The sequence below is a fragment of the Puma concolor genome, chromosome A1, assembly GCF_028749965.1.
Source record: "Puma concolor isolate L17-30 chromosome A1, mPumCon1.1.hap2, whole genome shotgun sequence".
In the NCBI taxonomy this organism is placed as follows: domain Eukaryota; kingdom Metazoa; phylum Chordata; class Mammalia; order Carnivora; family Felidae; genus Puma; species Puma concolor.
The window spans coordinates 171,222,306-171,248,135 of record NC_141667.1 but is presented as its reverse complement, the minus strand read 5'-3'; the positions used below and the strand labels follow the sequence as shown (position 1 = coordinate 171,248,135).

The window sequence follows — 25,830 nt, the reverse complement described above, 5'->3', positions numbered from 1 at the left end:
CACAGGCTGACTTGCCATTATGTGCGCATTGCTGTTACTCATTCTTAAAGATGCTGCTCTGGGCAAAACAACGATGGGAATTCTGTTTGCTTGTTTTGCTTTTGGTTTGGGCTGAATGAGATGACAGCTTTGTACGTCGTTACTGTGCTTTGTCACCTAACATATAGAGCATTTCAGGCTAAAAATTCCTTATGCTTTAAGTTTCCGTTCACATAAAATGAATTAAAGCCCTTCTGGATCCACATGGCAGGTTCATAGGGGAGCAAAATACATTTCTTTCAATGAGACATAACTGGAACGAATGTTGAGTGTGTTTAAAATTCTGTGAGAGGATGAGCATCGCAATGGGGAGAAATCTCAGTGGTGGGTTTGTAACGGCAGACCAAAGGAAAGGAGAAAGACCTTGCTGTTTGAGGCGGTGCCATGAATTGTAAGCCTGAGAAGGGGCATAGAAGGCTGGGGATGAGGAGCTTGGAAGGAAAGTGCAACAGACCCTACCTGTGTCCACAGCAGAGTTGCTTTCCCTGGAAATATCTGGAATAGAACAAGCTAGCTGAAACCGGGGGTGGATATCGGGCACATTCTTGCCATAACCTTCCTGATATCTCACAAAGCACAAGCACCTGCCCAAACCCAAACGGGAGTTTTTATCGGCTGCCATGGACCAGATGCTATATTGACACAAACTTCCTTGGGGCGCCTGGGTGGCGCAGTCGGTTAAGCGTCCGACTTCAGCCAGGTCACGATCTCGCGCTCCGTGAGTTCGAGCCCCGCGTCAGGCTCTGGGCTGATGGCCCAAAGCCTGGAGCCTGTTTCCGATTCTGTGTCTCCCTCTCTCTCTGCCCCTCCCCCGTTCATGCTCTGTCTCTCTCTGTCCCAAAAATAAATAAAAAAACGTTGAAAAAAAAAATTAAAAAAAAAAAAAAAAAACTTCCTTGGGACTGATCAAAGAATTCCAGAGGGGAACACAAAGACCAGGGGAAAGTTCAAAGGAGGTAAATTTCAGTCCAACCCAGAGAAAAACATCCCCAAATTGGAGTGCTTCGTTCCAAGCTGCCTTACCTTGAAAGTCACCCCAACTCGACCCAGCACCCAGAACTTTATACACATTAAGCCCTCACATGTGTCCCAGCCAAAAGAACTTACAGCCCAGCCCTGTTGGATACAGCCAAGCCTGTGGGCTTGGGCCAGTCTTGGCATCCCCTGCATTGGCCTAGGGAGCCGGCAGGAAACGGTGCAGGCCCAGTGACAGCCCTGATGTCCAGTTTTGCACTTTTCATGCCCCTGGTTAGCCTGCCCTGCTGGCCCTGCTGCCTGGCTCCCCCGACACTCATATTTTCAACTAGCTCTCCCTGGGGAAGGAGGAGGCGCTGGAAACCCTGTCCACCTCACTTGCTTCCTTCCAACCCCCTTGCCCAAGATTTCACTCTGCATCAGGTTTTTCTCCCCGTGTGGAGAAAAGTATGTGGCACAGCCAGCCACATACTTCAGCCTGACCCTCTTGGGAAGACCAGTATTTCCATCATTCCAGTCTCATCCTTTGGGCTCCTGGCCACTAGTCATGGCCTGATGTCATCCAGAGCTGTTGATCCTCTCACCGCTCAGCCTCACCACAATTTGACTCGGATCTTGCACATGTTTCCTCAGACTGGTCACCTCCACAACTCCTGTGTTTCCCCCTATTCTCTTGCAGCCCTCTCTACCTAGGACACTTCTGGGTTCAAGGACTGCATGTCCTGTTCCCTCCTTCACGTCCAAAGTAGGGAGGCAAAGAGGGGATCGGCATTCTGTCTTCGTGTATGCAGCAGAAACAATTGGTGTTCCCCATGCCAAACCCCTTGGCATTCATTTCCAAAGTCAAAGGCTACTTACCACTGACTCCCAAAAATATCCGCTTGAAGGCTTTTTTTGGCCTTGGGAAGTATGCACAGGGAAGTCGGAAGTGTTGGACAATTAATCGCCTGGAAGCACCCTGAGACAGTGACAAAGAGAGAACTGGTGAATAAGTACCCCAGCTCCCTGGCCCCTTGGGTGGGTTATTTCTGAGCCATGGTTTTCATGTTCCCCAGTGGTACTGAGCTCTATTTGCCCACGGTGGTAAGTTGCTTGGAATTGGATGCTTTGTTGCCTTCCTCTCCTACCCTGTCACACATTGACCATGTCCTGTATTTTCTGGCATCTTCCTCTCTCAAATAAACTACTTGCACTTGAATCTTCTTCTCGGGGGGTTGCCAATGAGCGAGGCACAGTGTCTAGCACACAGTAAGCACTCAGAGCGTGGATTAATGAATTCATCTATCAGTTTTGTAGGTGGGGTTTCTGCATTACGAGAGAGGCTGCACTCTGTGACCATGAAAGATGCTTCCAGAAGCGATAATACTCCTAGGGAGAAATAAATCTCTTTGTAACTAGAAGTCCTAGAAAAGGACCTGGGAGATGAAAAGATGTGAAAAAAAAGAGACTTTTCTCCCCTCTGTGCCAGTGTGCTTTCAGATGTGAAGGGGGGCAACGAGGATCACAGGTTGGTTATGAAATCATGCAATTTCTTGAGCCAGCACATTGCGTTTTATGGACACTGCAGCCCAGGGTGCTGTGCAGGGAGTGATTTTCCATCCAGTCTATAGCGTTCACAGCTTCTAGTCACAACAAGCAGAGCCAGAAATAATAGAAGATACTCAAACCCAAGAGTATTGCATTATAAATAAATAAATATATAATGTCAAAATCATATATGAAATAAAGTTTTAATTACTCTATGACTGGAATTTTCATAACACTCTTTTATGGTTGGTTGGCAGCATGTTCGTATTTCTGTGTTACAAGTGAGGAAATGAGTCACAAAGCTGTAGAGAGAATGTGTTGAAGACTTTCCGGCTGCTGTCTGAGGAGGGCTGGAAGAAAATGTTCCTGAACCCTCTCCTCATACGCTCAGACTGACACGAGCTTTCCAGCATAGGTTCAGATTCTCAAATCTGTCTGATATAGTTTTATGAGGGAACAAAACCTCGTGGCTAGTGAGCTATAGAAGAGCCATTTGTGACGAGGAATTTAATGATATTATATATTGGGGGGGGGGATGTAAAATGAGAACATGAAAAATCACATATTTTTCCGTAACAACTCAGAGTCTAATATGATTGAGCAAAATCAGATTTTTTTTTTCATAACAACTAAAAGTTTAATGTAGTAGAACAGGTGCAAAATGAGGTTCCCCCCGCTCCCACCTCCATGGAGCTGTCCTGCTGGGAAGTCTCTGAATTCCACATCTTCTCTACCAGAATAGGGGCTTAGGGAGGGGGTGGGTGGGACAGGACAGTCCAGGAGGGGTCTGCCCCTGAAGTCTAGACACGCTCATGGGGCACAGACAGATGCTGGGAGGAAAGAGATCCACGAGCAGAGAGAACATCACCTGCCTGGAGGAGAGTTGGCTGGCAATGGCCCGGGCGGTGATTAGCACCTCAGATGTCCAGAAAAGAAGTCATAGGTGGGTGTTGTGCAGACCACTGATGCATGGCAGCAGGGAGTGGATAATACATGAAACCCAAACAGACCAGCAATAGTGTCTGGCAGCCGCAGGACTGGTTGAAAGGGACAGTCACTTGTCAGGCTACAAAAATAAACTGAGAAGAGTCAAGAGACTCTGGAACTGAGTACTAGGTGAGGGCGAGGAGCCCAGCCTCTAGAACTACCAACGGTCAAGAACACGCAGCAACACGGCAGACTTGATGATCAGGACTCACTGGATCTACTGACAGAGGCTTTAGAAATTCCCCACAGTCAGGCACAGGGTTAGCCCCAGAGCTGAGAGTAGGGGACTGAAGTTGTTTCCTGAGCTTGGGTATTAGTCCATTGTGTGTGTGTGGGGGGGGGGGGGGGGCAGGTACAAAGGCAGGGGATCTGGCAGACCACACTACAAATAATCCCCAGGAAGGAAAACAGTGATTTCTAAGAAGTAAAGGGAGGAAGTTGCCCTCTCTTTAAAACTTGGGACCTACCCAAGTTCCCCACGGGAGACTGAAAACAAAAGTAAACTTAATTCCTAAAAAATAGAGTCTTAGGAAAATAAGGGAATGAGTGAAAAAATAATTGGATCCTAAAGAGAGAGTTTCTGGGATGGGTATCTTTGGCTCTCATCTATTTTACGTTTTTATCGTTGTCGTGGACCAAGACATAAGATGCAGAGTTACCAAATAAGACAATGACAAAATTCTGGGAAGCTAGCCAAACTCATGACCTTCCCCCACTGGACCTGAGAGGTGCTGTGAGACCCAGAGCTAAGTCCTGGAATAAGATTGGAGAAGCCTTCTTAAAGAGGGTTTGGCGTGTGGAGATCTATTCTCCTGTGTTAGGGTTCTTCAGAGAGATGGAATCAATAAGGGGTGTGTGTGTGTGTGTGTGTGTGTGTGTGTGTGTGTGTACAGAGAGATTGATTGATTTTAAGGAATTGGTCACACAATTGTGGGTTCTTGTAAGTCCAAAGTCTGCAGGGCAAGCCAGCAGGCTGAAGACCCAGGGAAGAACTGATGTTGCACCTTGAGTCTGAAGGCAGTCTGGAGGCAGAATTTCCTTTCTTGAGGGACTTCATTCTTTTTTCTCTTAAGGCCTTCAATGGATTAGATGAGGCCCACCCACATTATTGAAGGTATTTTGCTTCACTCAAAGTCTACTCATTCAAATGCAATTTCAGGGGTGCTTGGGTGGTTCAGTAAGTTAAGTGTCCAACTCTTGATTTTGGCTCAGGTCATGATCTCACGGTTTGTGGGATCGAGCCCAGTGTCAGGCTCTGTGCCGAGCCTGTTTGGGATTCTCACTCTCCCCCTCTCTGTCCCTCCTTCTTCTTCATGTACTCTTACTCTGTCTCTCTGTCCCTCCCTCGCTCACATGCTCTTTCTCTGTCTCAAAATAAATAGGTAAAAACTTTAAAAAAAATAAAATAAATGTAATTTCACTTGAAAAATACCTTCAAATCAACCTCTGTGTTTAACCAAATATGTGGGTACCATGGCCTAGCCAAGTTGGCACATAAAATTAACTATCATCGAGGGGTGCCTGGGTGGCTCAGTCAGTTAAGCCTCTGACTTCGTCGGCTCAGATCATGATCTCACAATTTGTGAGTTCGACCCTGCATCGGGCTCTGTGCTGACAGCTCAGTCTGGAGCCTGCTTCAGATTCTGTGTCTCCCTCTCTCTCTGTCCCTTCCCTGCTCCTGCTCTCTCTCTCTGTTCCAAAAATAAATAAACATTAAAAAAATAATAGCATTTTAAAAAAATTAACTATTATAGAACCCCCAAAGGAAGGGTAATTCTGGTCCCTTATGGTATCTTGGTAGGATCCCACTGACCTTCCTGAATTCCAAGAAGCTGGAGATGGAGGGAGGGAGATAATGTGTTTTTATGCAAGGCTAGAACATATAAGCCCATGTAGCTGAGAAGATGAAGGGTCAAGGAGCCTTCCTCCCAGTGTTACAGTGGGGAACGGATGACATATCAGCTGTCACACTGCAGGCATGCAGGACAGGCACCATCTTGCTTTCATCTTTCGCAGAGTGGCTTCCCTTTAAGTAAGGTGGTAGACAGAATAACACCCCTCCAAATACATTCACATCCCAATCCTGGGAACCTCTGACTATATTACCTTGTGTGGCAAAAGGGACTTTGCAGATATGGTTATGGATCTGGAAAGGGAGATGATCTTGGACTATCCAAGTGGGCCCAATATAATTAGGAAAAAACCCTTATAAGAGGAAGGCACGGGGCTAGAGCCAGAAAAGGTGACATGAATGACCACAGAAGCAGAGGTTGGAGTGCTGTGTTTTCAAGATGGAGGACGGGGCCACAAGTCAAGTAATGCAGGCAGCTCTAAAAGTTGGAGAAAATATGGAAATGGATTCCTCCCTAGAGCCTCCAGAAGGAATGAAGTTCTACTGACATCTTGATTTTAGGACTTCTGACCTCCAGAACTGTAAGAGAATACATTTTCATGGTGTCAAGCCACAAGGTAATGAGGTAATTTGCTACAGTAGCAATAAGAAGCTAATTTAGTACCTTGAAGGGACCCAGTGGCCACAGAGAAACAACCATCAGAAGACTCGTAATAGGTTTCAGGGAAATAACATTGTTGAAGGAGTCAGACGAAAGCTGAATTAAAATATAAAAAAAGCACATAAGAAGATTCAATCACAGCACATGCACACGCACATGAACTTTCTGGAACATTTATTATTAAAAGATATTAAAAACTATTAAAAGATAAAATAGTCACTGTTAAGACCCAAGTTGGTGGTACCGAAGGCAAATAGGAAAAAAGGCTTAAAAGACAGACCAAATACATAAAGGAATGGAAATTGCAAGAGAGAAAAATTAAAAACTTGAAAGACATAAGTAGAAGAAGTAACATAAACAACAGGATTCCAGAAGGATGAAAAGATATGGTTTGCTAGAAAATAGAATCCAACCTTCTGTGATACCGTGCTAATGAGAGTGCGTGCTCCAGGCAGCAGTGGGGAGGGAAGCAGGAAGGAGGCTGGACGGAGGGAGAGTCGTCACAAAGGGGTGCATAGGGGCGGCTACAGCTTCATGACAAGCATAGGTTGAAAGCCTGGACTTGCAGAATGTGTTCAGATGGGGGGAAGGGAGGGGGCATAAACTACTGCATCTCAGAATGTCTTCTGGAAGGAGTAGAATTTACTCTCTGGTTCCTCTTGGCTTCCTGTCTGTCACTAGTCAAAGGCTGGGGACTCCAATGACACAGATATTAGATGGTTAGTTATTGCCCCACAGGTCCCTGAGCCTCTGCTCTCTCTTTTTCTTTTTTTTTCAGTCTACTTTTTCTCTTTCTTGCTCTCTGATCTTTGAATACAATATTTCATGGCTGATGCCCATTGAGCCTGTTATCAAACCACCATTTGTTTATATAACTGTCTTATTTGTGCTTCAGCATTTTACATGAAACCAGCCTTACAGAAATGAGTCACAGACCAAATATACAAACGATCAAAACGGCCAATGTCTAAATAAATAAAACAGATTAAAAATTAAAGCTGACCACTAGGAGACCAGCGATAAAATATCCATCATTAAAAATTTAGTCCTTACTGATCTGATTAACATAAACTCATTAAAGTATTAACAAGAGGAGTAGGAGGCGAACTTAAAAGTAACAGATTGATGTATCCAATAACAGTTTGGAAAATCAATTTTCATTGTTGTCTTATTTTCTAGAGCATTTTCAAAGGAAGAGAATAACTTAGGTAAACCGTAACATATTTAAAAGAAAAGAAAAGAAACTGTGCACGTCCTTTTTTGCCAATTGCTCAGACTGATTATAAGAAGTTCAGTTTTAACCTTTGGTCCTTCTGGCTTTCAAGCCAAAGGACACTCAGGGTGTACACATGTGACACATTGTCTAGGGGAGAATAGACCACAGCCACCAGCGCCTACTTCCTCTAACTCCCTGGAAAATTCAGAATGAAAGTAACTCTGAATAAAGCCCCAGAAGAAGTCAAAGCTTTGGGGCCAAAATGCAAGGGAAGCTCTTCCAGCCAATACAAACGGGAGGTGGAGGAAGAGGAGAAATGAAGAGGTGCTACGGAGTGTGCTAAGAGGAGAGAGCTATTGAATGTAATTCTTTCCTTTTTATTTTAAGTGTTTATTTATTTATTTTGAGAGAGAGAATCCTAAGCAGGCTCCATGCTGTCCACGCAGAGCCCAACGCAGGGCTCGATCTCACAAACTGTGAGATCATGACCTGAGCCAAAATCAAGAGTCGGACGCTTGATCAACTGAGCCTCCCAGGCGTCCCTAATTCTTTCATTTTTAAAACTATTTGACCCTTTGGTCTCATAGACAAAGCAGGAAAGTGAAATTCCGTGTAAGGGAAGAGAAAAGTTGGCACTATGAAGAATATGGAATTTAGCCCAGTAGATTTTAACCAATTCAGAAATTCGCTGGAAAGGTTCTATGGGGAGAAGATGTGAAGGACCAGGTGAGAAGGAACAAATTTTGTTTGTTTTCCAGAAAACTGTCAGCTCTAATTCTCATCAAGGAGTCAGGGCCAGCACATAATTTTCAAACCTTAAAATATGTGGGACACCAAGGGCTCCGGAGTGTAGAGGGTGGAGCCCAGAGGAGCAGAGAAGCGGCAAGAGCTAGTCCAACTGAATGAGTAGGAGAAGTTAGATATGTCGAGGAAAATAAGGACTGTGCAAAATGACACACTCCTGTGTGTGTGTGTGTGTGTGTGTGTGTGTGTGTGTGTAGGTAGGTATGTGAGAATTTTTGTGCAAAGGTAGAAAGCAGGATAAGGCATGGTTCCTGGAGATCGTGGAAGATTAAGAATCATTGAGGAGCACCAGACTAAGAATTTAACAAACGAGAGTGGAGAAGAGGCCAGCCAATGGGAAGTAGGCTCCAAAATAAGGTAGAAGGCAGATTTCATCCCTCTGGCTAAAATTTGAGGGATGATTCATCTCAAGGTTCCTGACACTGGGGAACACGTCTTCTAAGCCCATATTTGAGACACATACTCTGATATGAATGGTTGAAAATGGATTTATGCCAGAAAATCCAGGAACTATTATGGCTGCTGAATCAGCGGGGTTTTCACCCTCTGCACTATTGACATTTGGGGTGGGCATCGTGGGAAGGGCTGTCCTGTGCGTTGCAGGATGTTAAGCAAGTGTCCCTGGCTCCTATCCACCAGATACCAGTAGCACCATCCTCCCAGGTGTAAGGGTCAAATTGCCCTGGTTGAGAGTAACTGCTTTGTCCATAATATACAGCGGCCCCATTTCACTGCTCATCCTACTTAGGTTTTACGGCATTTATCGTATCATCTGACCATGCCTTCCTTTTGTAAACTCCCCCTTCTCTTGGCTCAGTGAGGCTTTATTCCCCTCCCTCTTCACTGTCTACTCTTTGTTAACTATCCTTCCATTTTTTTTTTAAGTTTATTTATTTTTGAGAGAGAGAGCACACGTGCATAAGTTGGGGAGAGACAGAGAGAGAGGGAGACACAGAATCTGAAGCAGGCTCCAGGCTCTGAGCTGTCAGCACAGAGCCCAATGTGGGGCTTGAACTCACAGACTGCGAGATCATGACCTGAGCCAAAGTCAGACACTTAACCAACTGAGTCACCCAGATGCCCTTCTCCATCTTTTAGTGATTTAATCTGATTTCACGAACTGCTTCCTTCCTCAAAGTACCTAACTCCCAGGCCCACAGGTGATATTCCGAAGCAATGGCTCCTGGTACAGCATGAGCACTTGCTGGGTGACTGGAGCCGTGAAATCAGCTAGCTAGGGTTATCCATCGTGCACATATCCGTCTTTGCCCCTGAACTTGCTTCTAAACTACATACACACACTTCTAAATTTCTGCTCAGACTTTGGTGTATCCCTTTGGTGACTGAAGATAAAACTGTTCAGAAATGACTTCTCTCTGCTCTGGACTGTGTTTCCTATTTTCATTGATGGGATCTTCAGTTTTACTGTGTTTCCTATTTTCATTGATGGGATCTTCAGTTTTACTGTCCTTGGGGTTAGAAAGCTCTGAAATGGCCGCCCGGGTGTCTCAGTCGGTTAAGGTTCAACTCTTGATTTCGATTCAGGTCATGATCTCACGGTGCATGAGTCTGTGTTGGGCTCTGTGCTGAAGGTGCAGAGCCTGTTTGGGTTTCTTTCTCTCCCTCTCTCTCTGCCTTTCTCTCTCAAAATAAATAAACTTAAAAAAAAAAAAAATTCTGAAACAGCTTTGTCTTCTCTCCCTAAACAAGAACTTGGTTCTGTATCAAGATCTACGATTCTGTATCATTCTCTCTGCAGTAAGTCCATTTGATTCTACCGCTGCACTGTCTCTGATATCAGGGCCCCCCTTCCACACCACCAACACAGGTCAGATTCTCTTTCGCTCTCAACTGGAGGCCTTCTCTCCACCTGCCTCCATTTTCCCCATCGACTTACATGTTTTCATAGTGCTTACATTTTAAGAAGAGGAAAATATGGATGAAGCGGATGCTAGACCTAGCGTTAATTCTAGCAAGAGTCAACATTCCCTGGATACATGAAGGGGAAATATGTGGTTGAATATATTTCACCCATCTCTGTAAGAGGTGCATTTTCAGTAAATTTTTTCCAATATTTTGTTATAAAAAATTTCAAGCATATAGAAAAGTTGAAAGAATTTTGCAGTAAATGTGCATATACCCACTGCCTAGATTCCAGAATCATTTTACTAAGCCTATATCACGTATCTATCCATCTGTCCTTTCCTCTACCCATCTATCAATCCAGCTATGTTTCAAAATAAATTGCAGGCCTCCGTATGTTTTCACCGGAAATACTTCAGCAAACATGCCATAGTTAGAACTCAATATTTGTTACCAGTTGTTTCTTTTTCTTTTGAGGCAAAATGAACAAACAATGAGACGCTCAGATCTTAAGGAAACTACTCTGTGTGTTTCAACAAATGCATACACATGTGTAACTCAAATCCCATCAAGTTACAGAGCATTACAATCACCCAGAAAGTTCCCTGACATCATTTCCTTGCTGGTGCCTGTCCCAAATCCACTCCGGAGGCAACCACTGTTCTGATGCTCTTCGACCATAGATTAGTTTTGCCTGTTTTAGAACGTTATATAAATGGGAATCACATAATCTGTGCTATTGTATGTGTAGATTCTTTTAGTCAGAATAAGGCTTTCAAGATGGCAGCCATGTTGTTTCATGAATAAGTAGTTTGTCCCTTTCTATTGTTAAGTTTCTACTGTATAAATATACCACAGTTGGTTTATCCATTCTTCTATCAATGGGCATCTAGGCTGTTTCTAGTTTGGGGCAATATTTTCTTTTTTTTTTTTTTTTTTTTTTTCTTTTTTTTTAATTTTTTTTTTCTTAATGTTTTTATTTATTTTTGAGACAGAGAGAGACAGAGTATGAGCAGGGAAGGGGCAGAGAGAGAGGGAGACACAGAATAGGAAGCAGGCTCCAGGCTCTGAGCCATCAGCATAGAGCCCGATGCGGGGCTTGAACTAACAGACTGTGAGATCATGACCTGAGCCGAAGTGGGACGCTCAACCGACTGAGCCACCCCGGCGCCCCTGGGCAATATTTTCAATAAAACTCTATACTTCATCATTCATCAAAGTTTGTAATATATTTTTGTTGTATTAATCAATTACGGACTAAGAGTAATTATAATATCAACTCAATACAAAAGAAATGTTTATCACTTTCAATTTTATGGTCACAGAAAGTTAAGTTTATATGTACATTTTTTATTGCAAAGCATCATGAAAGGGTGAGTAATAAAAAACTTTCAAGCATAAAAAATTACATGAGGATAAACTACTAAGGAAGAAGTAGAAAAGAAATAGAAGTCTGCGGAGAAACAAGAAACAATGTGAACTGTTCATCTGTAAAGATGATCTGTGCTTTAGAGGTGCCTGGGTGGCTCAGTCAGTTAAGTGTCCGACTTCAGCTCAGGCCATGATCTAGCAGTCTGTGAGTTCAAGCCCAGCATCAGGCTCTGTGCTGACAGCTCAGAGCCTGGAGCCTGCTTTGGTTTCTGTCTCTGTCTCTCTCTCTGCCCCTCCCCCACTCTTGCTCTGTCCCTCTCTCTCTCAAAATTAAAAAAAAGTTAAAAAAATTGGGGGAAAAAAGCGATCTGTGTTTTTAAATGAATGATGTGATTATTAAATTGCTATGGCATTTTTTAAGGCTTATTTATTTATTTTGAGAGAGAGAGAGTGTGTGTGTGTGTGTATGCGTGCGTGTGTGTGTGAGAGAGCAGGGGAGGGGCAGAGGATGAGGGAGGGAGAGAATCCTAAGCAGGCTCCACATCCAGCACAAAGCCCAACACAGGGCTTGATCTCATGAACTGTGAGATCACAACCTATAAATTGCTATGGCACTTAGATGCCCTGTGTTTGTTTACCCAAAAGAGTAATGTGACAGTTTAAAAATATTTTCATATTAAAAATTTTAATATTCAGTATTTATAATACTCCAGTAATGGCAAATTTATGATGAAAACAATTAGATGCCAACATAGAATTATGAAGAGGTTCACAATGTTCTCAAATTATTCTCCAAGCCCTATTCAAAATACCAGAAAAAAGAACTGAAGTTTTCCCCAATGCCTGCTGCTTCAGCAGACTTGGGTCCTGGATTCACCTCATAACTCTGCAGCTCCAATTGCCATCTTTGAATCTCACTGGGCCTTGAGAACACTACTGAAAGAGCAGACCTAGACCGGCCGACTCCATCTTGTTCTGTCCGCTCAAACTTCAGACCACACCTCCTCCCCTTGAGTAACTTCTCACTCACCCGTTCAACATGAGTTGGGGCCTAGGCATAGATCTGTGGTCAGGGAGCCATCCTGAGGATGTAGAACAGGTGGAGGAAAGCCTTGAGTTTCCTTGTTTCACCTGGGGGTGGGCTGGGATGAGTCACTGGGGAAAGGAGAGCTCAGATGAAGGGGGAAAGATGGCAAGAAAACCCTACAATCCAGCACTTACTCTCTCTGCACCTCTGAGAAAGAGGCTGGGTGACTTGAGGGCCAGACTCTTCTGATTTGGGGGAGCAGGCCCAAGACCACTGACACTCTGAGAGCAGGAGCTCAAGGACAGGAGGGGGATGGGCTTTTCTCTTTGTAATCACTCTACTTTAAACCTTTCAAACCATGCCCCGAAACCTGCATGACGGGACTCTGGTCCTTCCCCAGCCAATTGGCTGAGGCCGCGACCCTTCCCCAGCCAATAGGCTAAGGCCATGATCCCTATAAAACCTTTGTGCTCTTGAAACCCACTCTCTCTCTCTCTCTCTCTCTCCCCGGTGTCTCACCGCTGCCTCGTGCAGGTAGGGGATTGAGCTGGAGCTAGCTCGAATAAAGGCTCTTTGCTTTTGCATCTGACTCGGCTCCCTGGTGGTCTTTGGGGATCACGAATTCTGGGCATAACACTACCAGTCAGGCAGCATCCACAGGGAGGTCTTGGTCATATTCTATGCCTCAGAATTACTGAAACTGAGGTGAGGACTTGGACCAAATACAGTCCAGATGGTCAATCAATGTGGTGTCATGAAACACTCATCTTCTCAGTCTGTGGTCTAGTGGATATGAACTTACATTTCAAAGCCTTGCACTGGGAAGATGGTATCTCTTCCATCATCACCTCTTCCCTTTTGCACCCATGTGGCTTGGAATACACTGAAAGAAATCAGAGATGTCTTTGCACTGGCCATTTTATTTTTCCTCTGAGAAACTTCTTTTTGCTGGAAACTAACATGCCACAGATCCCGTTACAGAAAATATTGGTTACAGAATTTTACAGGTTCCTTGTGTATTATATTTAGTTGTGTCCATTTACACAATGTGAAAAGAGCCCATTAATTTGTGAAAAAAAATGTAATAAAATGGTAGGAACTGCATTAACAAAACCACTGACTGATGAATTTTTAATTTGAATATCCTGGAGACTTACTGAAACCTAAGGGTCATCAGTGAACTCAATCCGTTGGGAAAGTCAAAGATTAATACCGTGCCCTTGTAAAATGTTTTTACAATTTTTTTCCCCAGAAAACGCTCACTGTTTCGTGTCAGAATTGCAGAGTTCTATGGACCGAATGTGCCTCTCCAAAATTCATATGTCAAAGTATAGATGCCCAATGTGATGGTATTAGCAGGTGGGGCCTTTGGGAGGTGAAGACTCTGTCCTCATCACTGGGATTAGTGCCCCTATAAAAGGGACCCCAGAGAGCAACCCACCCCTTCTGCCATGCGATGACACAGGAGGCAGGCATCTGTTAACCTGGAAGTGGGTTCTTACGAGTCTCTGTATCTGCTGATGTCTTGACTTTGGACTTCCCAGTCTCCAGAATTATGAGAAATAATAGTTTAAGCCACCCACCCAGTCTATGGGTTTTTTTTGTTATAGTAGCGTGAATGGATTAAGGCACAGAGTTTAGCGCACAATTATTCCTAAGTATTTAAACTGTGTTTGTTCCCACCTCCATTAAGTGTAAACTGTTTTTTTAAAGACTTTATTTTTAAGCAATCTCTACACCTAACGTGGGGCTTGAACTCACCGCCCCAAGATCAAGAGTTGCATGCTCTTCTGACTGAGCCTGCCAGGTGCCCAAGTTAAACCTTTTTAAAGGCAGAGATGGTCTAATTCTTTTCTGCCCCTCACAGGCATGACCACTGAATTAGATACACAGCAAGTGCTTGATCTGGGGGTGATAGTCAAAATCTTCAACAGCCGGCTGGTTAGAACATTGGCCATAGCGCTGTAGAGATCCCCAACTGTGCCTAGCATTTTTATTGCTGGATCTTAGGGAAATCCAGGGGTTCCAGGGAGGGGACCAAAGTAGTAAAGGGAGTGGCTATTTATCACCCCATACAAAACCATTTATGTTTTAGCAATTGATATGTAGCTACACCATCCGAAGAGCAAACATTTTGTGAAAAGAAAAAATTGTAAAAGTATGAACATTAGTTCCTCTTAACAAAAGAGTCAACTGAGATCCAAGATGCAAATGTGTGCCCCAAAGTTACCCAGGTTAATAGCAGGACTGGAAATCAGCATCTAGCTTTCTGGACTCCAGATATCACAGGCAGATAATTTGATGGGTTGGATGATGCTGTCGCTCTGCCTGGATCCCTGTCTACCATTACTTTCTTCCCCTCTCTGGGAGTGCTTTCAATTTCAATAAGCAACATGGGCTGTGTTTTTATGGAGAACTACCTTGGAGTTCCTGAATCCCACTAGCCTGCAGTGAAGTCCCTTGGGCGTGGTCTATAACCTGTGACTGGTGGGGTGCTGGCTCAGGAACTCTAGCCCCCTTGACTAGGGTGAGTTCACCATGAAGCATCATTTACACTCCAAAGTCCCCCGGGGGCCAGGTGATATCAGCACAGCCCATGGAACCTGGCTGAGCACTCTGAGGTCTGCTCCCCTCACCCCTCCCTTAATGGTCTTCCGGGAGCACTTCCTTAACAAGTCCCTCCCATACCAACCCGATGGGAGGAAACCCAACTGTATGTGCTTCCTGGGGCTGCTGCAGCAAGTACTGGGGAGCCCAATGCAGTACAAATGAAATGTGTTCTCTCCCAGTTCCGGAGGTCACAAGCCTGGAATCAAGGGGCCGGGCAAGGTTGTGCTGCCTCTGAAGGCTCTAGGGGAGAATCTGCTCCACACCTTTCTCTTAGCTTCTGGGGTTGCCACAGTCCCTGGTGTGCCTTGCTTTGTAAACACATGACCTCAGGCTCCACCTCTGTCTTCGCATGGGGTTCTCCTGTGTCTGTGTTGTCTCTTCTTCCTATAAGGATACCAGTCATATTGGATTAGGGCCCATCCCCAAATGAGGATGGCTTCATTTTAAGTTGATTGTATCTGCAAAGGCTCTGTTTTCAAATTTGGTGACATTCGTGGGTTGGGAGGCCAGTGTTTGCTTAGGGCGGTGAAGGAAGGATTAGTTTCAGGCCTCTCTCTCTGGGCTTATAGATGGATGTCTTCTCCCTGTGTCTTTTCATACCATCTTCCTTCTGTGCATGTCTGTCTCTGTGTCCTATTCCCCCCCTCCCATTTTTTAAAATGTTTATTTTTAAACGAGCAGAAGTGGGGGGAGGGCCAGAGAGAGGAGGACAGAAGATCGGAAGCAGACTCTGTGTCCACAGCAGTGAGCCCAATGTGGGAGTCGAACCCACAAACCATGAGATCTTGGCCTGAGCTGAAGTCTGATGCTCAACTGACTGAGCCACCCAGGTGTCCCTCCTGTTTCCCCTTTTTAGAAGGATACCAGTCATATTGGATTACCACCCTAATTTTATTACCATTGTAAAGACCCTTTCTCCAGATACTGTCACATTCTGAGGTAATGGGAATTAGGACTTCAATATAAGAATTTTGACGGAACACAATTCAACCCATAATAGGAAGTCAGGATTTCAACGTGTGGGGGACGGGTGCACAATTCAATCTTCAACACTGACCTAAAACATTTTATTACTTCAAGATTTCATGAGAAATAAAACAAATGAGCAAAGGGGGAAAAAGAGAGAGAGAGAGAGAGAGAGAAGCCAAAAAACAGACCAAGCTATAACTAAGCTGTAGCTAAGACTAAGCTAGAGCTAAGAAACAGACTCTTAGCTATAGAGAACACACTGATGGTTACCAGCGGGGAGGGGTGGAGGGATGGATGAAATACCTAATGGGGATTAAGGAGTACTTGTGATGAGCACTGGGTGATGCATGGAATTGTTGAATCACTGTATTGCACACCTGAAACTGATATTACACTGATATAAACAAATATTAACTCAAATTAAAATAAAAAACTTTTTAAAAAGATTTCATGATGATCAAGAATATAAACACAGAAAATCATGTGCACTGTATATATAATCCAGCAGTCATATTTCCCAGTTGTTATTCAAATGTCTTCAAATACAATATTTTTATTTTTTCTGAATCATCGACCATAAAATCAGGAACAATATTATGGCCTTATTAATGGGACTTGTGAATTTATAACATTTGTGTTTTTATTTACTACAGTCAAGGTTAGATGCTTATTTCTTTTTTTTTTCTATCTGAACATTAATTTATTCTTTTTTTTTTTTTTTGGTTACATAAGTGATTTTATTTTTTTCTTTTTTTTTCCTTTTTTTTTTCTTCAATATATAAAGTTTATTGTCAAATTGGTTTCCATACAACACCCAGTGCTCATCCCAACAGGTGCTCTCCTCAATGCCCATCACCCACATTCCCCTCCCTCCCACCCCCCATCAACCCTCAGTTTGTTCTCAGTTTTTGAGAGTCTTAAATGCTTATTTCTGATAAGTATTTGTTTTTAATTGGAAATTATGTACCCTTAAGTGTTGTTTTGTGTGAAACAAATGAGTCATTAATAACACAATAAATAAACTGTACGGTGGGTGAGAATGTGGGCTCCGGCGTCTGACTGTGTAGGTTTACATCAGCTCTGTAACCTTCTAGCTCTGTGACCTTAGGCAAGTTAATTAATCTCCCTGAGCTTTTCATTCCTTCATCTATTATAGGGAGATGAGAACAGTAGTGTTATTCTGAAGCACTTCACACAGTATTTGCTCGTAGTAAATAAACACTGTTATCATTAGCTATTATTTTGTCTGAATATTAGTTTATATGTAATAATTCTGAAAACAGAAAGACATAAAAGAAGTGAAATTTCTTATTATTTCTTTAGGTAAAACCTCATGCTTTTCCAGGAAACATCGCTAATGGTTTCCTTTAAAATGACAGGATACAACTAATTCTTTTCTATTTATCTTTCAGAATTTAACTTTATATTACCAAAATAAAATTATCATTTGAACTCCTTTTATGGGAAAAAAATTTTAACTATATAATAGGGATTTAAAAAAAAAATAGGTAATCCTCTAATGTAGTACAAATTCAAAAGTCATAAAGGAAACATAGTAAAAAGTAAGTCTCCTCTTTCTTACCCCTAATTCTCACGTCTCATTTCGAGAGGCAATCACTGTTACCATTGTCTTTTTTTTTTATTATTTTTTTAATGTTTATTTATTTTCTAGAGAGAGAGAGAGAGAGAGAGAGTACAGCAGGGGAAATGCAGAGAGAGAGGGAGACACAGAATCTGCAGCAGGCTCCAGGCTCTGAGCTGTTAGCACAGAGTCTGACACAGGGCTCAAACTACAAACCGCGAGATTATGACTTGAGCCAAAGTCAGACACTTAACTGACTGAGCCACCCAGGCTCCCCCCATTACCCTTGTCTTGTATATCCTTCCAGAAATAATTTATGCATATGCAAGAAATATATGTAATATATGTATATTTCCCCACCCATATATTTTTTAAATTTTTTAACGTTTATTTATTATCCAGAGATAGAGACAGAATATGAGCATGGGAGGGACAGAGAGACAGGAGGAGACACAGAACCCAAAGCAGGCTCCAGGCTCTGAGCTGTCAGCACAGAGCCCGACACGGGGCTTGAACTCACAAACCATGAGATCATGACCCCAGCTGAAGTCTGACGCTTAACCAACTAAGCCACACAGGCGCCCCCCCAACCCATATTTTAAAACATAATACTGTATTATGTATGGTCTTCTGCATCTTGATTTTTACAATTTAATAATATTTCTAGGAAATTTTCTCTTATCAATACCAAGTCATTTTGTTTTATTCTTTTTCCCTGTTGCATAGTATTGCACTCCATGGTTGTTCTAGGACTTACTTAACCAGCTCTCTGCCAATGGGCATTTGGCTGGGTTTTTTGTTGTTGTTGTTGTTACCGCAATATGTATTTACATGTTTAAGCTCATGTGCAAATATATCTGTAAAATGAATTCCTAGATGTAGAATTTCCAAGTCAAAGAAAGTAAATGCATATGAAAATTCACTATTACTTTTTAAATTGTCCTCCAAAGAGAATGGACCAATTTGCCTTCCCACTCACATTAGTTGTCTCATCAGCATGAGGACATTATTAAGTATTTTGAATTTTTCCAATCTTATAAGTGTCAACAGCATCTCATTAATCCTTGAATTTCATTGTTCTTGTTAGGGTGAGATTGAGCATCTTATCATTTATTCATGAATTATTTATATTTCCTTTATTATAAACTGTTCAAATAATTTGCCTATTTTTCTATTCAAATATTTATTTTTATAATTTTTTTTAACATTTATTCATTTCTGAGAGACAGAGAGTGCATGAGCAGGGAAGAGCAGAAAGAGAAGGAGACACAGAATTTGAAGCAGGATCCAGGTTCTGAGCTGTCAGCACACAGCCCGACACAGGGCTCAAACTCATGAACTGCAAGATCATGATCTGAGTCAAAGTTGGAAACTTAACTGACTGAACCACCACGGCACCCCTCAAATATTTATTTTTAAGGGGCGCCTGGGTGGCTTAGTCGGTTAAGCGTCCGACTTCGGCTCAGGTCATGATCTCGCGGTCCGTGAGTTCCAGCCCCGCGTTGGGCTCTGTGCTGACAGCTCAGAGCCTGGAGCTTGTTTCGGATTCTGTGTCTCCCTCTCTCTCTGACACTCCCCCATTCATGCTCTGTCTCTCCCTGTCTCAAAAATAAATAAATGTTGGGGCGCCTGGGTGGCGCAGTCGGTTAAGCGTCCGACTTCAGCCAGGTCACGATCTCGCGGTCCGTGAGTTCGAGCCCCGCGTCGGGCTCTGGGCTGATGGCTCAGAGCCTGGAGCCTGTTTCCGATTCTGTGTCTCCCTCTCTCTCTGCCCCTCCCCCGTTCATGCTCTGTCTCTCTCTGTCCCAAAAATAAATAAACGTTGAAAAAAATTTAAAAATAAATAAATAAATAAATAAATAAATAAATGTTAAAAAAATTTTTTTTAATATTTATTTTTAAATAATAAACTGTGTTAACTCTTTATATATTAAGGCACCTAAACTTGGTTTTGTGTGAGAGAGAGAGAGGGATTTTTTCCTGTTTAGTCACTTGCCGTTGATTTTGTTATGGTATTTTTTTTCTTGCAGAAATGAAAAAATATATTTTTTGGTTGAATCCCTGAAGGAGGTAGAAGACTACTGCAGTTGTCCCAGTAGGAAAGCCAGGTGGCTCGGGCTGACGTGATGTTGGTGGACGTGGTGATGAGTGGTAGGTATGAGAATGTAGGAATTGTAAGGCTAGAGCTCGGTTGATGTTGTTCCTGTAAACATGGCAGCAGGGGCGCCATGAGGTGGGTAAGGCGAGGGAAAGAGATGTTGCTTCTGAGGCTTTGGCCTGAGGGACTAGGTGGACGGTGGTGCCGCTGACTGAGATGGACGAGATGTTAGGGGGAGCAAGTCTCTAACCTGCTTTGGAGACATGCTTCCACATGCCTGGTTTCAGAATGTGATACATATTCAGGTCTTATTCATTCATCTTCTTCTGAGGTTCCTCCCATCAAAGTGAAAAGCTGAGTCAAACTATCCAGTTGGCATGTCTGACGCAGTCATTACTACGTGGCGTATATTCACAGGTAGTGACTTCGAGAGCAAGAGCACTAACAACACCTGCAGTGTCATCACCTCACCCACTGTCTGCTCGTCCTCTCTGCTGGGGACTTCAACACACAATATGGGATACACGGAGAAACACTGGCCCATCTCTGTGTCTGGGACTGATTTAAATGAGTTTGACTAGTTTTCCCTGAATTCACAGGTATTTAACCACCGAGTTGAATCAGTTTAGCAACTTGGCTGGTAACCTAGTAACAAAAAAACCAGACTGGTTTGTACATGTCCAGAGGGCCGTGGTCTGTGAGCTCAGTTGGTGGGGGCAGGGGGAGAGGGTTGATTTTTTCAGAGACTCTGAAAACATAAAATTCCACATGGATGATTAACATTTCTATGCCACATAATGGGTGTTGGCACACAATGAATGGGAAGAAAATGTTATTGAAAGGGAAAGAAAGCTATGTGATAGAATGATCTCCCCTGGAAATTTAAGCCAATCTCAAGGAAATCTGTTTGCATCTGTCTTCTTCATGTATCCATTTGACAGTAAAATTAGTGCAGAGCATTACTAGCCATGAGGGAGAGCAGCTGCTGGCTAAGAACTTAGTTCAACGACTGAGATGAATTACCAAGCCTACCTGGTCCCCGGTTGTTCTCATGAAACCTATTTTACTTCTGGATATGCAAATCAAGTATGCTGATATTTGAAGTGAGATAAAGTATAGGAGTAACCACATTGGTTAACATGAGCAGCAAGCCCTACCTTAGGTAGACCAAGCATGTGATCCCCTGAAAGTTATAATGCAGGGGGGAAGGGGACCTCAGATGCTGAGAGCCCAGCTGATACCTGATTGCATCTGCATGAGAGAACTTGCAGTTGAGCTCAAACCACAGGGCTGTGGATGGCTCCTCATGTAGCAATTGCGACTGAAACATCTGCCATGCAGGTGACATAGGGGGTCAGAGAAAGTAACAAACACACATTGAGCATAAGACTCTCCACAAGACCGGAGTACAGGAGTACGTATGCAGTTGAAATGGAAGAAAGGACAGTTCAATAACAGTTCAAGGTAGCACATGACTCCCAAATATAGGTGTTCAGGGCACAAAGAAGTAAGTGAAAGCTGAGAGTCTTCGTGCAGGAAGAGGGACTAGAAGTGTGAATTAAGACAGGGGAGTACACGCAGGCAGCCTGAAGAGTAGAGAGCATGGATATAGGTATGGTTTTAGAAATGTGCCTAATGCTCAAAGATCAAACAGCTTGATGTGGCTGGAAGACAGAAATTTTTTTTATACATTTTTTTCAATGTTTATTTATTTTTGAGAGAGAGTGAGACACAGAGAGGGGGAGGAGCAGAGAGAGAGAGAGACACAGAATCTGAAGCAGATTCCAGGCTCTGAGCTGTCAGCACAGAGCCCGATGTGGGGCTCGAACTCACAAACTGTGAGATCATGACTTGAGCCAAAGTCAGACGCATAACCAACTGAGCCACTCAGGCATCCCGGAACACAGAATTTATGTATGTGTGCAACAGGTGATGACGTTGGAGATGGACCTTGAATAACAGGCTGTCTTTGAAGAGAAAGGTGAGCGCAAGAGTTTTAGGTTGAGGAGATTCTGTGTTTAGGTGAGAGGGGAGACCAAGGCGTGAAGGTCTCCAAGGAAAACACCCCTAAACAATACTTCGTAGAGAGACTATAATCCTTTAAATCAGTCATTAATTACTTTTTTAAAAATCCAATTTCCTCAAAAACAACACCACACTGGGTAGGAAAAGGAAGGAGAGCCATTCAAGGAAGGAGAATCACTTAAGATTAGCTTTGTTAAGGAGGATGGCAATAATCTTGAGGGTTTCATCCTAAAGGAGAAAATTGGGGGTCGAAGGAATCTAATTGGAGCTGAGATCACTGATACCAGATGGTAGGACAGGACCATTCTCATTATTTCCCTTACTGTTGAAGCCACTGTCAGGAAGGAGCCACACCCTTCTTAGCCCATACACCAAATTTATGTTTTTGCAGATGTGTCACCGGGGGGGGGGGGGGGGGGGTGTGTGTTCCGGAAGAAGATGCTGAGATGGAGTTCAGAGGGCAAGATGTTTATGACACCTACTCTAAGGAGAGAAGATCGGGTTAGGCAGAAAGCAAAGAAGTTGAAATGCAGTGTAGACCCATCAAAACCTTGGCCAACCTGGCGGGTGGCTTTGGAGTGAATTTAAGGTTGTCTTGCATTGAGCTGAAATGAGTGGGCCTTTATTCTCACATTGCTCATCACTGGCTGTGCGCTGCCCAGGAAGGACGTGACCTCAGGTGAAGGGAGGTGACCCTCTGCATTTGAGACAGAGTCAAACAGCTGCTTGCTGACTCTGCTCCCCACATCTGGGCATCAAGCCCTTCCTTGAAGTGATAGAAGGAGGCTCTGACTCTCCGTGGCTAGCACAAAGGGGTAACCAAGCTCAAAGTCACATTAATGAGAATATACTTTTCTTTCATGAACCTAATAAAGTTAGTAATATTGCAGGATTGCTGAGCGAGACAGTCAAGAAAGAATTCTTGAGACGTTTCACCAGGCAGCTTAGTAAGTTTATTTAAGCAGCATGGAGACAGGACTTACGGGCAGAAAGAGCTGTACCCTGGCTGTGTGAGGCTGGTGGTTATATGCTTAGTGCTCAAGGGGGAGAGAACATGCATGGAGTATTTGATCATAAATGTTTCTTGGAATCTCTACTCCTAAAACTACTTCTGGTGCTTACCATTCAGTTTGAAATTAACTATCGATGAAATTTACAGGTCATCTTGAGACCCTTTAAGGATATAGCAACCAGCACTTATCTGATCCTTATTGAAACTATGCAGGCTACAGGTCAGCCTTCTGGGCTGAAGGTGGAGATATTTCTGCTTCTATCCCTCATCAATAAGACCAATGCTTACTTCGGTCAGTGTGTCTGCTTATTTACTTTAAAAAAGGAAATCAGTCTCATTGATCATTGGCAAAAATGGGGTTCCCAATACAAGAGTCTGGAGCCCACCATCCCCATCCCTCTGCAGCCAGAATCTTCCTCTGGATGGCAAGTGGTGGGTCATGAGACAGACAGTCCTGAAAGAAGGGTAGGGTATAATAAAAATAAGATTTGGTCTTTGTCCCAGGTTTCTGGCACAGAGCTTCAAAAACCTTTAGAATTTTGAGACATATGTCTTTGTTATGCTAATGATGAAACCAGGGTCAGTGGGGGAGCTTGTTAGCTTCAGAATGGGGGACAGTTGCTGGAAAACCCAACCTTATGATTAGAGTGTTAGAACTTTCAACCCTACCTCCAACCACTGGGGAGAGGAGAGAGGCTGGAGATTGAGTTTAATCACCAATAGCCAATAATTTAATCAATTGTGCCTGTGTAATGAAACCTTGATTTTAAAAACTGAAAACGAAGGTTTAGAGGAGCTTCCTGGATGGTGACCTACTTATGTACCAGTTGGGTGGCATACCCCAACTCTACAGGGACAGAAACTCCTGCACTCTGGACCCCCCAGACCTCACCCTGTAGTTCCCCTTCATCTGGCTGTTCATTTGAATCTCCTTTATAATAAAATGGTAATTATAACACTTTCTTGAGTTCTGTGGGTTGTTCTAGTGAATTATCAAACACGAGGGGGGCATTGTTAGAACCCCTGAATTTGCAGCGGAGTTGAACAGAAGTTCAAGTGGCCCCCAAGACCTCAAGCTGGTGTCTGAAGGGGAAGCGGTCTCGTAGAACCGAGCCTTTCTTAATGTGTGGGGTCTATGCTAACTCTGGGTAGTTAGTGTCAGAAGTGAATTGTAGGACACTCAGATGGTGTTGGGAAACACAACGTGTGGATCAACACGTATCAGGGCACTCTAGCCCCGCCAGGCTGACACAGAAAATTACCCATGACACCTCTCCACACTTCAGGTCGCACACACCTAAGTGCCAAGTAGACATTTTCAGGGCAGAAAACAGGAAGTGCTGGAAGTCACTGAGGCAGGGAGCTGCCAGTTTACACCTGCCGGAAGCCAGCCGGTTTGTGCTGCAGTGGCTGCAGAGGTCAAAGGGCAGCTGAGATGTCAGACCATGTTCATGAGGTCTGATAACCACATAGTATACTTTCTTCTTCAACGCGGAAGGGGAAAAAAAGGTGTTTGAACCAAAATAAATCACTCCCTTTGTCTAAATTTACATTTAGAAACTAAAAGGGAGTCCATATACCAACAATTGTTACCTACAATCAGGAAAAACTATGGATTTTCTAATGATATTTTGGAGGCAAACTAAAACCAACCACTCATTTTTCGTAAAACTAGACTACCTGTAAAAGAACACTGAAATTTTTAACCGGTTAAGATCAGCCATTGGATTTGATGTGGAAAAAAAAAATGTGTTTCCCCTCAGCAAATATTCTTCCAAATTGATATGCAGTGGGAAAATAACAAAAGCAAAACCTCTTACTTTAACATTAAACAGCATACATTTCTCCTTTCTTAGAGATTGGGGAAATCCCAGAATTCTTGGGATAGCTCCCTATGACCAAGGAGTGAAACATTTCTAGAAACTCCAAGTGGTGCTAGCCTATGTTGTTGAAACTTTGATACACACCCAGGTTAAATAACTCCTCATCTGTAATTCTTTTTTGAGGGATGGAGGGGATTTATTTAGACTTTTCAAGAAACTCAACTAATTCATTTAATCAAAGATGTTAAGATTTATGTAACACCATGAGGTTTTTTGGTTTTGTTTTAAAATATTTATTTTTGAGAGAGAGAGCAAGCAGGGGAGGGGCAGAGAGAGAGACAGAGAGAGAGAGAGTGAGAAGAGAGGGAGAGAGAGAGAATCCCAAGCAGGCTCCACGCTATCAGCGCAGAGCCCAACACATGGGGCTCGAACTTTCGAACTGTGAGATCATGACCTAAGCCAAACTCAAGAGTCAGTTGCTTCACCAAAGGAGCCACTCAGGCCCCCGTGTTGGGTTTTTTGTTTGTTTGTTTTTAAGGAAGGAGATGATTTAAAAATATTCTGTGCTTGATTCTACTTACATGAGGTACCTAAATAGTCACATTCAGAGAGATAGAAAGCTGAGTGGTGGTCACCAGGGATGCCAAGCTGCTCCCTAATGGAAGGGAGAATAGGGAATTATTGTTTGATGGGTACAGAGTTTGGGCAGATGAACATGTTGGGACGGATGGTGGGGATGACTGCAGAACAATACGGATGTGATTACTGCCACGAAATTCTATACCTAGAAATGGTTCAAACCAGTAAGTTTTATTTTATATATATTTCACTAAATAGAAGAAATATTTTCTGCAGAAACTTAGCTACAATGGGTGAGTAAGAGGGTTACACCACTTCCGTGGCAATGACCAGACAGTGAACTTGGTGATTAGGCCTGACTGGCTATACAAAATCAACAGTTTCAAGGAGTATTGCTGTGGCTTGTCTGATAAAATAGAAATCCATTTTCTGACTTGCTGACAGAATAACTAAGAATGTGATTAAGAGAATGCTTTCAAGGATGAGAGGTCAAAAATGTGGCCTGTGCCCTATGCTAGCAATGGGAAGCATAGGGCAGGAAAAGAATTCTTCTCACAGAGCAGGAATTCACTACATTTTCTCCTTAAAAGCCACTTTTAAAACATAGGATTATCATGATCTAATGAGAAAAAATACTGGGTTTTTTTGTTGTTGTTGTTATGGGTACAATCCATTCCTTGATTTTATTAGTTGTCCTCCCTTATGTGTTATCATTTAACTAATATACACTGATTCTTTTAACTACCAATGTACTTTTTTTTTTTTTAAGTAAACTCTACACCCAGCATGGGACATGAACTCACAACCCTG

At 43.1% G+C, this 25,830-nt stretch overlaps 1 protein-coding gene across 1 annotated transcript in view; it reads left to right on the top strand.

Moving 5' to 3' along the window:
• UBAC2 (UBA domain containing 2) overlaps window positions 1–25,830 on the top strand; it is a 258,006-nt gene that overhangs the window by 23,556 nt on the left and 208,620 nt on the right. Inside the window, exon 2 of the mRNA XM_086709047.1 lies at window positions 19,514–19,634. The gene's annotated coding sequence lies outside the window, so the exon portion shown is untranslated. The remainder of the gene's footprint in view (window positions 1–19,513; window positions 19,635–25,830) is intronic.